General features: G+C 48.6%; 1 protein-coding gene across 10 annotated transcripts in view; it reads right to left on the bottom strand.

Annotated features, from left to right (window-relative positions):
* The window catches only part of CHD6 (chromodomain helicase DNA binding protein 6), a 110,511-nt gene that overhangs the window by 57,707 nt on the left and 38,676 nt on the right, over window positions 1–14,128 (bottom strand). The window lies entirely within an intron of this gene.

Genomic DNA, 14,128 nt, shown 5'->3' with positions numbered 1-14,128 from the left:
AGAATGAAACTCTCAGGGACAGGCTTGGGGACATCTGCTTTGCTGAGCCACGGCAAGAGCCCAGCCACAGTTATCGCCACAGCTCAGTGCTGCCTGAAACCCACCAGCCAAGACCACCATGGCAGCCACAGTCTCAGCAAGAAGCAGCACATCTGGGGCTTGCACAGAACACACTCTAACTCCTCAGAGCCTCAGGAATAGCCCAGGCCCCGCTGAGAGATTTGTTGGATGCTGCCAGCCCTGCAGCAGCAGAGGGAAGTAAACAAACCAGCCTCTGCCAAGCAGCAATGACAGCAGAAATGGAAAATGGACTGGAGAGGATGCGGGAACTTGATGTGGGCTTCAAGCCCTATGACCGTAACCACAGAAGAGCTGCTATGGGGACAAATATGGGGCAAGCAAGGAGGAGAAGAGCCATGTCCCTCCACAAGCAGCCCCAGGTGCAGTGCTAGGGCTGGGCTGGCTGTGTCCCCAGGCCTGTGCCCCTGCAGCGGGGAGGACCCTGCATGAGTGGCACCCACCTTGCAGCCCACAGGGAGGATGGGCTGAGGGAGGGGTCATTTCCAAGCAACTCCCCCACAGCAGGCCTGATCAGAGGGGCTGCAGTTGCAAGTCTAGCTCTTAGCAGCACCTTTGTGCCAGGGGCGACCAGGTCCCCACACTTTTCTCCCCAGTGGATCAATGAGGGGTCTGTGGCAATGCAAGCAGCATGATGCGACAGCTACAGCTGGTCTGAAGCTGCACAGACAAATTGGCCATAACAGACACCAACTCGACCAGCCTAAGTGCGTTAGAGAATAGAAGTAAACAAGTCCTCAGGTATGATAATGGTAAGTCAGATTCAAATTCAAACGGGGACCCCGGCCAACCCTATTTAATTACGAATGCAGACATATCACTGGCCAGTGAGCTGGGTGGTGTTAAGATCCCAACCAATCAGGTGTGTAAGCACAGGAAATTTGAAGCCCTGATAAAAGGGGGCGTCCAATAATAAACTCCGGCTGCTGTCGCATGAACTTTGGTGTGTTCTGTAGCGCGCCTGCCTCCAAAACTGTGACAAGTGGTGACCTCCAATGTGATGTAACAGCTGTGGTCGATAGAGTGGGAAGAGAGAGGGCAGCAGGGAAAGCTGCCTGCAGCCTGTAGAGCTGCGGAGAGCAGTGGGCAGAGCCGTTGTAGTCCCGGCAGAGCAGCAGGTATAGCTTTGAGCAGCATGGAAAGCTGCGTAGAGCAACGGGGAAAGCCTCATTGGTCTGGACCCTTTGTAAATAGAAGAAGTCGCCAGGAAATATGGGAGCATGGGCTTTGGTGGAAGAAGACTCTGTGATAAAGGCACGGACTCTCTTTTTATCTGAACGAGGGGTAAATTTTGTGGAACAGGCTCTGGAAACTGCTACAGACACTATGGAGGTTATAAAGCCCTGGAGACATGTATTGGGTTTGCTGGGACAGTTAAAAGTTGAGTGGGATGCAAGGATGGTGGTGGGGATGCTGCAGGCTTTGCCCACTGAGGCATGCAGCAAAGACAGGGCACTGGGCGAGGCAGCGGGAGGCAGAGGTGCCGCACCAGATGCGTGGGACAGGAGGACAGGCAAGACAGCTGCGTTGCACTGCAAAACTACGCCACACCACAAAGCTGCCCCGTGCCGGGACGCCTCACTAGCGGAGAGCGCCGCAGCCAAGCCAAGCCTCTGCGATGTCACACCTAGCCGCTGCAAAGCCATGTCAAGTCATGGAGCCACGTCTGCTGCTGAGCCGTGCTGTGCCACTGTGTCAGGCGAGCACTCTGCAACCATGCTGGATCACACTGGCTCTACAGCTGCACCGCAGCAGTGTGCAGCCATCACAGAAGTGAAGTGCCCTGCAGCCACCCCAAATACGCACACCGAAACGTCCTTCACCACCACAGATGTGCTTGGAGCGCCTCCTCCCAGGGCTGATTGGCTTGGTTCCGAAACTGTGCCTATGACCCAGCTTCCATTGGGCACACCCACTAACCACTGCAACTCGTGGGTGGACTCTGGAGATACAACACCACGGATACTCATACAAATGGCCCATGGCCTATGGATGCCATATCAACATCCTTCCCAGAAGCAGCGTCAGGATGGAGGATCCCAAAGTCCCAGTGCTGCGAGTGTTGCCATCACCACTACCAGAACTGGAACCACCCCTTGTCCACACACTGGTAAGGGACTCGACACACACACACAAGAGATGACACCTTTGCCACTACCGAGTCAGCGCTATGCTGCAGTTTTCCATTTGACCCAGGCGGGTCCAGCCACAGAGTGACGCAATCTTGGGGAGTCATGAACAGCTGCCACTGCACTGGGACCAGGGGAGCCCGGTGGGTGGGAGACAGCAACCTTCTCATACCCTCTGTGCAACACCCCTTCGCAGTCACGAGGCTGCACCGCCACTGCCACTCGGGGGGGTAGATGCGGCTGCGATCTGCACTGCTCCAGCCAGCTGCTGCTGACAAGCCGTAGTCTCCATCCCGGAGGGCACCAAGGCTGTGGCCCCCAGGGTGGGAGGGGCTCTCCAGCCACAGCCATAATCCCATTCCTACTACCTGCAGCAGCAAGAAGAGGCAGCAGCACAGCCGAGTGGTTACAACCTACGGTGTTGGGGAGACACTGAGATTGACAGGGGTGGCAGGCGGGGCCATCCAGCCGCCCACAGCCCACTGTAGCCACTCGCCGTGGCCATGCAGAAGCCCAGTGTGCAGGGCAAGCCCAGAAAGTCTACCCAGGGAATTGAGAAACATTAAAAAGCTCCTTTGGAAAGGTTTTCGGGAATCAGACAGGACAAATGGTTGCCATGGAGACAAGCGCCCATCCTAATACTGGTTTCTGTACATACCTATGACAGCTTTAGTCCTCATGTTGTGACTGGCAGCACTGGATCCTTTCCTTTTCAAATGTGTAATATTAGAATTTCAGCAGAAAACTGTGTAATATTTAAGGACTATTGTTCAACTTAATAATTCTCTTCCATATGGAACTCACAATAATTTCCCAGGTTGTTTTTTCCCTCCAAAGAAAAAGAAGCATTAAGGTATTTATTTTTCTCTTCCAAAAATCTTACAGTTTCAATTATGGGATTTCCAAATCTAAATTAAGTTTTGTTCATTCAAAAAATGTGCAAATATTTTATTCAAGGATGTGAGCTGTTGGCTATTTTTAGTTCATATGACAATTATCAAATCTATAGTAAACCAGCCAGACTGACAATATAAAGCTCCAGAAGGCTGTTGAGACAACACCAAAAGGAAACCTACTGAATATCCTTGTAAGTAGAAAACTTTATTATAAAGCTTAGAACTTTGAAATGTTTTTCTCTGACTGTTCATAGTAAACTGTTTCCAAAAAGGAGTCATACTGATACAAACACTATATTCATACAATATTCAGAGTAATATTTACCTGGACTTCATCACCTTACAGTACTGATGTAAGATACAGATGACAAAACCTGATATCTGATTGGACATACTTTGTAATAACTCTGGATAATGGCAACATAACACTTAGTTTTGTCACCCTCAATTTGATAAATAATCCTTCAAGAAAAAAAAATATACCATGCAGAGTAAATACCAAGGCACAGATTTCTAAATCCCTGTACTGTGCCATATGTTTCCTGCAACTAATGTCAGCCTGCAAAAATAGCCTAGTATGGAGTCCCAAAACTATAAATCGTGGAAGTATAAAAACCTAGAATGAAAGTCTGAAATAAGTCCAGAATAGAAAAGATTGCTTTGTTCTTGAATTCAGCCTTTTCTATTATATTTATGCAATTCCTATAGTTATTGTCCTTAAAAGTCTTGTAAAATTCTTAGTATTCCAAAGTCATGAATCAGAACAAAAGATGATTACACAGGAGACACAAGCTGTTGAAATTTTCTTTCTATCTGCACAACACAAATATTAGGTATAGGGGACTAAAATTCACTACGGGTTTAAAATGAGATCAAATAGAATTTATTCCAGTCTTGCCATCTCTGGATTGCAGTGTTTGAAGTTTTAGCGAGGAAGACACTAGTGTGTTGCTTTAAAGGAGGTTTTCTTGCTAATAATAAAGGTGATGCCTTTATTCCAACCATATTACTAATATTTTAATATTTTAATTTCAACCATATATCTAATATTTCCCAGTGATGGACCTTCTATAAACAGTTATCCTATGTTTCAGAAGTACTGCCCTTTATTATAAATTCAATCTACCCTGTCAGTGACCCAACCAATTGCCCAGTGAAAAGAGGTGGCATACATAGTATTGCAGTCCCTTTGTGACAGCCTCCTGCTACTTTCCTGCATCAGACAGAAGGCAACTTCACTGAGACACAGACTTAATATTTATGATATTTTAGAATTCAAAGACACTGTTTGTTTTAAATGTCCCCAAAAGAACGCTCAAAGTTCAAGAAAGCAAACACAGAGGTACTAACTTAGGAGAGAAGATGTTTGTGCAGTTGGTTAACAGGTTGCATGTTTACATGTCTGAGTGGATTTATCATGTTTGCGCTCACCTTGTTTCAGACAATGAGCACAATGTGACTTGTTCATACCTGGCACCATGGTTTATGATTATATGCCTTGAAGGTGCAATGCTTTATTTGTAATCAAAGGGGAAATGTATCTAAATTTATTAGGATAAACAGTTACCTTGCAAATAGACTGATACAGAAACTTAACAACTTTAAGGAGTAAATTCCCAAGGTTATAAGGAAAATGTGCATATGCTTTTTCATTGCTTTATAGAATCTTCTTTGACATGGTTTCATTTTTCTGAAACTTGACTTGTAAACCTATAAATACATTCTAAGGGTCTTGTTAAATTTATTTCAAAGGTATCTGAGCCTGCAGGAGTAGCAGAAACATTTTGCATTTCATTTCAACAATGATTGTTGGTTTTCTTTGTACATAACTCCTAGGCTACTAATTTCTTCAAAATAAGATTTAATTTATACAGAGGAATGTTATTATTTTAGTCCACAACTATTACCCAATATTTAGTTTTGCAAAATGAATGCTCATGGAAGTGTTGATTTGACAATTTTAAGTACTGCAGCATTTAAAAGTAAACAGGGACCCAAACCAAAATGGACGCTTTATATTCACTTATCTAATGAGGTCCCATTATTTAGGGTAGACTGAACCAGGATCTGAAACCTTTTCTACCAGATATTATTGTCCATATATAATTAAGCCAGCATTATGTTCACCACCTCTGCAAACGACAAAGATTATGTTAAAAATAATACCAATTCCTCTGACTTCTGGGGAACCTGCAGTGTGTCATCTCTTACAGAGAATAACTCAGTACAATAGCTGCGTAATTCAATTCTCTCCAACATCAAGAAACAACTTCATAGGTGTCCTCTCTGTTCTGTAATGCTGCAAACTACCTGTATTTATAGAGACAGATAACCCAACTGATTTTTCACTACGTTTTTGGTATTGTGACTATGCAAAGGGAGTCTACAAATACAACTAAATAATGTTGTTACTGTTGTATATACCCATCAAATAATAAGATCATACCCAAGTGAAGAGGCCTTCGCAGGGGAAGTCCGAGGGCTCCACATATACACCATGGACCATCTGTGGGAACTCTGTAGTGACAATTCACCCGTGACTTTACTCAAGGACCTTGAGAATCAAATATTTTAAGGACACTACTAACACAAGGATGTGTCACCTTTAACCATAAACCAGGATGTGACCTGAAAAACCTAACTGACACACGGGGATGGTTCCTTTGATGGTTTTGAGTTGGCTTGTTCATGCCAAATAAGTAAATGGCACTTTCAAAACAGGATGTAGCAGGCTATTTATAATATAATTGGTTATTTAGATAAGGATTTATGAGAAAGCTGACTGTACTATGAATTATTACTGGAAGATTTCTTTTTAGAATATGTTAGGGAAGCCCTCCCATCCTGGGTCTTGGTGGCCAAGGCTGGCAGGGAAAGTATGCCAACAAACCCAGGTGTTTCTGTGCTAAAAGTGAAAGCAGGTCACTTTGACTAGCTGCCTTGGCTTTGCAGAAGCTGGACCCCTTTCCTTTGAGGTAGAAATGGAAGCCTAATCCAGAAAAGGCTCTCTAAGTCCCCATTGTGAAAAGGGGACTCCTCAGACCCTGGATGATGACAAAGCATATAGGCAGTTGTATTAATTTCATGCAAAAGTGCATGTTTTGTTAGTTGAATTATATTCCTGTTAAGTTGTAAAAATAAAGAAAGGGGGAGTGTGGGGTGGATGTACACTCCTCCTTAAAAGTCTTGGGTTTTCTGATGTTTCTCAATCAAGCCATAATATGACCTAGCAAGCCAACAGCTTGTCGGAGGCAGAAGATTATCAACAATGGTAAAACAATCTACCCATCACCTTACTCGAACACCAAGACTCAAACATCTGGGAGACATCAGTGGCAGAAGGATGTGTGTTTTTATCAAGATGGTTTTGAGTTGAACAGTTTCTTGTTTGTAGTGTAAAGTTGTAATTTGTAAATATATTTAAAGATATAGGGACTTAAGGATATTAACTATTTAAAGAATGAATTGCAAACCCAAACTCAGGTTCTAAAGTTGAAGTGTTTCCTGTTTGTAGAATTATGCTGTAAAATTGTAACTTCTAAGTAACAAGCCTGCCGCACGCCATTTTGACAACTTGTATCGCTGGTAACCCCGCTTCATAGCTCCGGGATATGAATGCTACATCTCCAGCCACACATGGGATACACCACAGGCTGGGAGGAGCTGGGCTTGTCAGCTGGGTGGAATCATCTGTGTCATCAGGCTGTCTTTGTCATCCTGTCTGCAAAGGGCCCTTGCAGAAGAATGACAAAGAACACTTTGCATTTTTAAACAGAAGGGGAACTGTGACAGCTACAGCTGGTCTGAAGCTGCACAGACAAATTGGCCATAACAGACACCAACTCGACCAGCCTAAGTGCGTTAGAGAATAGAAGTAAACAAGTCCTCAGGTATGATAATGGTAAGTCAGATTCAAATTCAAACGGGGACCCCGGCCAACCCTATTTAATTACGAATGCAGACATATCACTGGCCAGTGAGCTGGGTGGTGTTAAGATCCCAACCAATCAGGTGTGTAAGCACAGGAAATTTGAAGCCCTTATTGGCATCCAATAATAAACTCCGGCTGCTGTCGCATGAACTTTGGTGTGTTCTGTAGCGCGCCTGCCTCCAAAACTGCAACACCTTGACACCTCTCTGGGGCAAACAGTGTTACCTCAGGCTCTCTGCAACAGTGACTGTGGTCCAGCTCAGCCAGCAGAACTGTTTAGCCTGTGTCTGCAATGGCCACAGCTCCCAGCCACCGCCAGAGCAGCAAAACCCAAACGCAGAGGAACAGTGTCCAGCATCCCCTCCCAGGCTTCATGCACTCCTAGGACCAGGTGAGATGGTCAGCTGACACACACCTGCCCAGGCTTGATTTCTCTGGGGACTGGGCATAGGTTGGACACTGCCAGATGCAGGAGAAAGCTGGCTTCACTGCCTCCCTCCCTCTCTCCAGTACTGTGGTGACAGGAGGGCCAGGAGCAGCCCTGCCACATGCAGGGTCAACATCAGAAACAGCATCAGTCTTGGGTGGATGGGGCATTGCCATAGCTCCTCAGGATAAACATGCTGTGATAATCAAGGGGGTGCCCTCCCCACTGCTGCCCTAGCCATGGCACACTCAACAGAGTTGTCAGCAGTAGATGCTTTTTGGGCAGTCAACCGTCAGCAGCTGTCCGCTCCACAGTACCAGCAACAGGTGCCAAAGACCTCAAAAGTATTTGACAAGTGTTTTAAGACAGAAATCCCACAAACAGCTGCCTGTCCTGCCGGTACCATGCAAACCCCACTCCATGAGGCGTGAGCTGTCAGACTTGCTGGCTCAAGGGCACAGTTCGCACTGCTGCCAGCCCACAGGCAGTCCCAGTGACCCCCCCACACACCCCCACCGTCTCTCCCTCGCCAGCAGGAACACCAAGACTCAATAGGTCCTACAGGTGGGCAGTGCTCAGGGCAGCATGAGGTGACCAACTCTGCATGCTGACACTGGCCCATGGGTCATGTGACCATACTGAAAAGAAGAGGCAAAGGCTGCTAATTCTGATCCTGGCTACATGACACAGGCCAGGCCATCCTGGCCCACATCTAAGTCAAGCTAGGTGGGAACATGGAAAGGCACTCAGCGCCACGACATGAGCAGGGAGGAGTTTCATAGCATCTGTGAACAGGATGACACAGGACTTCTTTCTCATTACAAAGTGTCTTGGGGATGGTTTATTAGCCTATATCATTTTTGGGGGTTTTGATCTGTTTTGTTTTGTTTTGTGCCCAGAGGTGGCTGCTGTCCTGGCCCTATCCCCATTCTCCCTGGCTCCGGGACTACCACCATGAATGGGAGCCAGGCCGGAGTTTCCAGAGAGAGCTAGGGGCGAGGCAAGGGGCAGTTCTTCCCTTTTTGCTGTTGGACTGACCATGCAGCTGGTACCAAAAATCCTGCTGTTTCTTTTGGGGTTTTGTTTGTTTGTTTGTTTGTTTTCCTTTTGCTTTGGCACTGTGACTAGACTTGCTGGCTTGCTTTTTCTGCAGCTCTGCTGTGGGAAGCCCGGAGCAAATACATGCAGCACAAGGACGTGGGAATACCCTTAGCTTCCCACTGCACAGTCCAGACCTAGGGACCAGCCACTGCTGGTGAACAATCCCGTGGAGCCTCTCTCTTGGCCTGCTCAGGAGCTGGGCTGCTGCTGCCCAGCACGCCCCGCCATGCCCCTGCTACTGCTACAGGCTTTTTTGCTACACTTTTTACCTCCAGGAGGCCCCGCAGTCCAGCTACAGCTGGAGAGTTTCTGCCACCTCTTGCTCGCTACGTCTGGGTGTGCCCACCTCTGCTGTTCCAGCTGCTGCACAGAGATTTCTGCTACAGCTCCTTTAGTCATCAGCCGGAGAGGTAGCGGGACCGGCCGTCCCTGAGGGTTCCAAAGGAAGCCCCTTCTCCATCCCTTCCGCCGGCCCACCCGCCATTGCCGTGTGCGGAGGCGGCCGAGCTCGCGCCACAGCGCCCCCTGCAGCCCCGGGGGAATCATCGCCCCCGCCCTGCCCGGCCGGGAGCCAGCAGCGCCCCTGCTGGCTGTGCCCGGAACTGCACCGCAGGGGAAGGCACTTGCAGCCGGTCTAGCATTTACTCAACTTTATTTCTCTTCCTTTTTCTGTGCCTTGCAGGCACCCTTATTTTTGTTGTTAATAAACAGGTTTTTTTCAGTTTCACCACCTAGTTGTCAGAACCCAGGACTCTCCTCTGGGTGCCCTGGATGGCCAGAGCCACTGGCAGGGGGCTCGGAGACCCTGGCATGCAGCCAAAGACACTCTTGGGGTTTTGATCTTAGCCCGTGGAGCAAATTACTAACTCTGTATGAAGAATTACAAGCCACACACAAAAGTTTAGATAGCATAGTAAAAGTAATCACGAAGTGAAAGGAAGGATTTTTGAGTGCTGTACAAGGGGGTTTTAAGCCTTGTACGCAGGGGTCCAAGTTTTGTACATGGGGGTAAGGAGATCTAAGATGGAGGGATTTGGGTGTGCCCTGTCCTCTTTCTTTCTCCTTCCTAGCCTCCATGTCTTTGGTGATGTTGGCACTCACAGATTGGTCTAGAGTAGAAAGTCACCATTCAATATGGATAGTAGGCATTGGGGAAAAGGTATAAACATGTAGTACGTAATATATGATATAAAAGATGGCACCAGCCCCTGGGAGGGCAGTGTGCCTTTGTCTGAGCTGCTGAACGGGCCACAGCAGTTCAGGAGAAGAATCTTTTAGATAACCAACAATAAACTACCTTGAGAACAGACAACAGAAGACTACTGAGTCTTTCTTCGAAGGCACGGGTTGGAGGAGGGACTTTTCCATCTTCTGGGGTCACCCCAATCTGGGGGTAAAACCCCACATCTGGCGTCCCTGGGTGGGCAGGAGACCCGACACCTAGTATCCATTTCTCTCACTGGCAGAAGAAAAGGGAGTTACTGAAGCCCTTTCTCTTCAGAGAAAATGCTCATTCCAGAGCATTTTCTCCTGAAATTTGTCTCAAAACCAAGATACTAAGCCTGTCCTGTACAGTCCCTCCCATACAGCTGCAAATGCATTCCAGGAGGGCCCAGAAAATACAGCACTAGGTCAAGCTAAAAGACATATGCAGCTGCAATAGAGCTGCTCTCCAGGAAGGACTGCACAGAGATTTCAGACCAAGTGGGTGCAACAGCTCAGAACAATCCTGCTGGGCTCCAACAGGGACCAGTCCCATTCCAAGTAGCCAGATGTGTAGGAGACCTTGGTTTAGCTCATTTTTCACAGTGGTCTCTGTGCTGTAGGAAGCTCCAAGGTGCTCAGCTTACCCCTCCTTGCCAGGAGCACATGAGCACACTGGTCTTCCACCACCTGCCTCAGCTTGGCCCCCAGCAGGCCCTGCAATCACCCACCTGTTGTGGTGTGTTTTGTTTTATTAGTATGATTATTGTTTGATTTGTAATTTTCTTGTGCTGTCTTTTGGTCTCTACCCCTTTTCCAAGAACTTTCTTTACTCCTCCTTTCATGAAATACCAATTCCTCCCTAAAACCTGCCTTCGATCGAGAAACTTCCCTGTCAGTTTTGTACTTCTTCAAACTCTATTAGTTCACTGTAAATGCCTTTTCCCTTGGGATTTCTCATTGGTTACACATTGTATTCCCTGCCTTACATTTCTCCTGATTTGTTGAATTTTTTACCCTCCCCTGTGACCCTCCCTCAGTATATAAGCTATTGTCTGCCCCAAGATCGGGGTTCTGGGAAGCGCTGAAGGGGAAGCTGTAACATCAAATAAAATTATCCCAGGATCTGTGACTGCTGCCTTTGTTTTGTGCTGTGCCTTTCCTGGCAGCTGGGAATCAGCGGAGCCTGAGAGAGGGGGACTGTAGCTCCCTGCCACCATCTAGCTGGGACAAGCTATGCCAACCCAACTGAGATGCTCCTACCCCAGCTCTCACTTCCCAGCCCTCCCCTTACAGGTTTTAGAAAGACCAAACCATAGAATATGCTGAGTTGGATCAGACCCATCACGATCAAGTCCAACTTGTGGTCTTGCACATGTCACCCCAAGAATCCCATCATGTGCCTGAAAGCATTGTTCAAATACTTCTTGAAATCGAACTGGCTTGGTGCTGTGACCACTTCCCTGGGGAGCCTGTTTGACTGCTCAATCAATTTTCTGCTGGAGTAACCCAGAAGATGGATCGGGGGCACTCCAGCTCTTGTGGGAACTAGCACTCTCTTCCTGCTCTCTGTTTTCATTCCATCACCAAAAGGCTGTCAAGTCCCTCAGAACTGTGGCAAGGCATGGAATGTCTTCTGTGCTCAATGAAGTCTCCCCACTACTGCCTTGCCCCAAAGAATCACTCTGTGACATTTAACTTTAAGTAACTGGCACACCCCAACGGTTTTTGCAGGCCAGCCAACCTGCTGCTCCCAGAGCCAGAGCAGAACTTACAACACCCAAACAACTTCCAGGCTACAGGCTGAGCCCTGGCACCTGGCACTACAACTCTAAGGTGCCTGTGCATGTCTCCAGCTGATACAGCTGTAGGGACAGCACCAGGACAGAATCCAGCAGCACAGGACTCTCCCATAGCAGGAAAGCAGGACGCTGGTAGCATCCATCTGCACCCCTCTGGGAACCACTGCACCTCACCAGTGCAGCTCTGTCCACCTTCAAGGCCTGGGGAAATGCCACCACCAGCCCAGAGAGACTGGGGTCATCTGTAGCCCTCTGCTCCTATCCAGCAGACCCAAGGTCCCACACGGAGCACACAGGAGGTTTCAATGAGACCCAAGAGATGCCAGGGAAGGAGAAAGGCTCAGACATTGCACAGCAGCAAAACTTCTGGCAAGATAAGGTCAAGATAAATGCCTTGCTACAAGTTCCTTGTCATGGGGCTAGCCCAGGCTGGAAGTCTGTCGTTGCATGGCCCACAACAGGCCTATCACTCAAGTCTAGGTTTTTAGGGCACTTTTTTTTTTATTTAAATAAAGAATCAAATAAAAAACCACATACTGTGCATCACACACATTGAATGGCCTAGGCCCCAGCATGCTCATTGCCTTTGGAACAGTGTTAACTCAGGCAGCTGTAGCAGCTGAATGAAGACTGGAGGATGCCCAGACATTTGGTGCTGCAGTGAGTGGCTCAGCTCTGCTGCCTCCAGAGCCCAGCCAAGGGTGCAGGGCCCTGCTGCCACTAGCCCTGGTGCTGTCACACAGTCCTGGCCCCTGCTCCCGTGGGCTGCTGTTCTAGCAACACCCCACCTGTTCCTTCCCAGGCACCCAGCACTCAGGTAGGGCAGGATCTCAAGGAGGTGGCACTGGGCTGGCAGGACAAAGGCTGCGGGCAGGGAAGAGCAGCCAGTGCCACGAGCCAGCTGCCCAGAGGAATGACCTTTAGCTTTGCTTCATGAGCCTCAGCAGCAGTGGCAGGAGACCAAGCACAGCTTCTTCACCAGGATAGGGAGCAGGCAGCTGGGCTCTGCCCCATATCCAGTGCTCCTAAGAGTGGCTGTGAGGACAGGGATGTTCCTGGGCTCTCCAGCAGAAAGGAGAGCCAGGCCCCCACTGCCAAAGTAGCCTCTGCCTGTAGCCTGACATTCTTCTTCCCAGGTGTATTGGTTTTGCATGGCCTGGTTTTAGGTAGCAGGGCGCCACAGAAGCTGCTGGAAGCTTCCACCATGTCTGGCGGAGCCCATCCCTAGTAGCTCTGAAGATGGACATGCTGCTGGCCAAAGCTGGCCTAATTTGAGAGGTTGGTAATGCCTCTGTGATAACAGATTTAAGAAGAAAATCAAAACAAAGGCGCATAGCTTTTTCTTTTAGTCCCAGAAGAGGAAGAGGTGAGAACATGTGAGGGACACAACATGGTGACACCAAGGCCAGTGGAGAAGGACGGGGAGGAGGTGCACCAGGTGCCAGAGCCAAGGTTCCTCTGCAGGCTGTGGTGAGGACCACAGTGAAGCAGCTGTGCCCCTGCAGCTCATGGGGATGAGCTCATGGGGATGCAGAGATCCCGCTGCAGCCCATGCGGGAGACGCTCACGCTGGAGTGGGTGGATGCCTGGAGGAGGCTGTGATCCAGTGGCAGACCTAGTGGAGAGAGAGAGGGCCCCTGCCTCCAGGCTGGAGGACTGCACCCCGTGGACGAGTGATCCACGCTGCAGCAGTTTTGGGAGGACTGTGTGCCCGTGGGAGGGGCTCACGTTGCAGCAGTTTTGAGATTGGTAAGCCACGCTGGAGAAGTTCACAGAGAACTATCTCCTGTGGGAGGGACCCCACGGTCTCACACGGGAACAACTTCTCTCCCTGAGCAGTGGAAGAAAACCTTGAGTGATGAACAGACCAAACCCCCACGCCTTGTTTCCCTGCAATGCCAGTGGAAAGGAGGGAGGGGGTTGAGGGAAGAAAAGGTGTTTTAAGGGCTTATTTTACTTCTCAATATCCTACTCTGACCCTGTTAGTAATAAATCCACATTGCAACTTTAAGTTTAGCCTGTTTTGCCCTTGAAGTATTTCTCATGGTCCTTAATTCATGAACCCTTCATTATTTTTTTTCTCTCTTCTGCCCAGCTGAAGCAGGAGAGGGTGAGTGAGCGGCTTCAGTGGGTGCCTGGTGCTGGGCCAGCATCACACCCACCGTACACCCCTGTATTTCCACAGAACTAGAGCCATCTCTCTAGAGAAAATAAGGCTGGAATATCAGTTAGATCCAGAGGAGATAGTTTAACCTCAAGATCTGCTTAATCTGCTCAAGGGTAGGAAGTCTCTGCAGAGACACCTGGACAAACTCAATCAACAGGCTGAGGACAACTGTGTGAGGTTCAGTACGGTGAAGTGTCAGGTCCTACACGCGGGTCACAGCAATCCCCTGCAGCTCCAGGCTGGGGGAGGAGTGGCTTGGAAACTATTTGGCAGAAAGGGACTTGGGGGTGCCAGCAGTGTGCCCAGGTAACCAAGGAGGCCAACAGCAAGACTAGTATGGCCAGCAGGACTAGTGGAGTGACCAGTCCCCCGCACTTGGCACTGGTGAGGCACC

This window comes from Motacilla alba, chromosome 20 (assembly GCF_015832195.1).
Source record: "Motacilla alba alba isolate MOTALB_02 chromosome 20, Motacilla_alba_V1.0_pri, whole genome shotgun sequence".
In the NCBI taxonomy this organism is placed as follows: Eukaryota; Metazoa; Chordata; class Aves; order Passeriformes; family Motacillidae; genus Motacilla; species Motacilla alba.
Note: the sequence above shows the minus strand (reverse complement) of the source record. Positions and strands in the feature narration are given on the sequence as shown.